This window comes from Triticum dicoccoides, chromosome 3A (assembly GCF_002162155.2).
Source record: "Triticum dicoccoides isolate Atlit2015 ecotype Zavitan chromosome 3A, WEW_v2.0, whole genome shotgun sequence".
In the NCBI taxonomy this organism is placed as follows: domain Eukaryota; kingdom Viridiplantae; phylum Streptophyta; class Magnoliopsida; order Poales; family Poaceae; genus Triticum; species Triticum dicoccoides.
Genome location: NC_041384.1, coordinates 730,356,774 through 730,359,430, shown reverse-complemented (window position 1 = coordinate 730,359,430; position 2,657 = coordinate 730,356,774). Strand labels below are relative to the sequence as shown.

Here is a 2,657-nt window from a genome sequence, read left to right as displayed (position 1 = left end):
CAACTTTGCAATCATGCATCAAGCCACAAATTTATCGGGTAGAACCAAGGTTGAAAAAAGCGGTAGGCGTAAGCGAGGCGGTTGGCCATCGCCTAGTGCCTAGGCGGTGCTTAAACGTCCTAGGCGCAACCTAGGCGGTAATATAGTTTCTACTACCAGGGTGTATTTGTAATATTATATGTGTGTCAATATTAATTTAGGTCACATTAATAATTTAACTACCAGCTACTGCCATTTGAATATGGCATGTTTGGCATAGCAGGGCAATATGGAAAGATTTCTCACTCGAGTAGATAATTTATTGCTTGCCCCTGCCTAGACTTCCGCTTATGCCCTAGGTGAGGCGTTTGGCCATCGCCTAGCGCCTAAGCGTGCCTAAGCGCCTCCTAGGCACTGCCTTTTTCAACAGAGGGTAGAACACACTTAAAGAGTCTCAGTTCCTTCACAATGCATTGTATCTCATGAGCTTGTTTAACAAAATGGGTTTTCACCATCTTGTAGTCGTGGAAACTCTACATGATGTACAGTTCACTGCCCGCATTTGTTGCACCGAATTTAGGATTCAGTAGCATCACACATGTAACAACAATTAAAAATAGAGACATTAACAAAACACAATGGACATGCTGTGTTAGCTGCTACAGGAGCGACGTTGCTGATGATGACTGTAGCACCGCCCGACTTGGACGAAAAGCGACCGATGATGACGAAATAGAGCAGTTGTGCTTCCCAAAAATCTAATTCGTCATCTCTCAGTGCATGGTCGCAAGGACGAATGGTTTTGAAGACATTCGGGATATCGTAGACTACAGTGACGGTGTAAGTTGCTAGATGAGGCAAACCCTACGTGTTTTCAATATGTCTTTGACCACGAACGGTAGTAGTATATAATAGGACTAGAGGTGGTATTGTATCGCAATCACGATCTCAAACCAAGTTGGATTCTAAGTCATATACTAACCGTACTAGATTTTGACGGACCATTCATGCGGCTCGAGCCTAGGTAGGCCAGGAAAGGCAAGCAAGCACGCGCGTGTCGTCTCCTATTTCTCTCCTCAACACACAACTTAGAGTGGTGGAGAGAATCCATCATATAAAGAGGTCCAACACTTTCTCAACTAGTGATATGAGACTAAACTTTACCATCACCACTTGCCATTTTACTTATGGGCTGATTTGAGATTTCAGAAATTTCTAATGGGCAATGCCCATTTATTTCTAACAATTCATTCTCATCTAATTGAGAAATGAGTAGTTCTAAAAAAGTTCTAGAAAAAAAATCTAAATGAGAATGAGCAAATCTGTATTAGTTAAGGGAAACATTTACAATTGACACGCCGACCGAATGTTTAGCTGGACGCTCACAACCCGTAGAATTCATATGGATCGAACACGTCAGATCGATCTATTTTTTGGGCCCACGCATCACTCTTCACCCGACCTTATCTTCTCAGCAGAACATCCTCCACTTGTTTTATTTCCTCTCTCCCCGTTCTCCTCCAATCGATCCCCCTTTTCTCTCCCCTTGCGAATGCCACACCGCCATGGATGCGTCCTTCAAGCACCCCATGTTCATCCCCTCTCTACCTCCCTACTGACGCATGTCCTCACCAACGCCTCCCGCAAAGCCCGCGTTGAGGTGACGACGAGCTGCTTTGTGCCCTCCCTCCCCTGTGAGCTCGAGGCGATGGCACTCGCTCACCATGCGGATGCTACACCATTTTTTTGCAAGACGCTGTGCTTCTTGTTATGGCTTTGTTTTTTATTTTTAGCCGGTTGCAGCTTTTTGATTTGTCGGCCAGCCTTTTATTTCGCCGGCTGTAGCAATTTCATCCACGAGCACCAATCTTTGATCTACATCATTGTTGATGCAGCGCTGTTTATTTCTACTCGATGCATGGGAATCGGTGTCGTGATCAGGGACCACAGAGGAACCCGCTTGGCTATGTGCAGCGAGCATCTTAGTTGGTTCCAACATTTTTTCCCGCCGGTTGTAGCTTTTCATGTCGCTGGTTTCAACTTTTGATTTCGCCGGTCGCAACAATCCCCCTTTTCGCCAGTAGCAACTTTTTGATTCACACATTGTAGCACTTTATTTCGTCGGTAGTAGCTATTTGCTAGGGGAAGGGGATTGATGAATATTTTTTTGCTACAACCATGTACTCGTACCACGGAAGCCTCAACCATATGTACCAGAGCTGCAAACTGTGTACACCAGAGCTACAAGCGGAGACGCATGTCGCCAGCGAGGCTGCAACCGGCACGGGCAGTGCCACAACCAGTGTCCAGCGAGCTGCAAGCGACACAACTGCAAGCTTCAAACCTGGTGGATCACCATGCCGGCAAGGGGAGCTGCAACCATGGTGGCGAGTTGATGGAACCTTCTTTTATTTTTGCGACAACCGACCAAAATTTTTGCTACGCTCCGGCGATGAAGGTCCATGGTTTTGTTGGAACCGGTAATTTTTTTGCTTCAACTGACTTTTTTTTATTTTCTTAGTTGCTCAGATTATTTTTTTGCAAGAACATAGTGCTGTAAAATTGACGACGACGGTGAGCCGTAGGTGGCGACGCCGTGCTTCGACGGGGCGTGCGAGCTGCTGGAATCGGCTTTGGCCGCAAGGTCCATTATACTTTCAGTGGAGCTGCATCTGACA

General features: G+C 46.0%; 1 long non-coding RNA gene across 1 annotated transcript; it reads left to right on the top strand.

Annotated features, from left to right (window-relative positions):
• Window positions 1-1,495: 1,495 nt before the first annotated feature.
• Window positions 1,496-2,456, top strand: LOC119273545. Its single transcript, XR_005134897.1, has 2 exons — window positions 1,496-1,639; window positions 1,875-2,456. It is a non-coding gene; the product is annotated as an uncharacterized LOC119273545 (long non-coding RNA).
• Window positions 2,457-2,657: the final 201 nt, after the last annotated feature.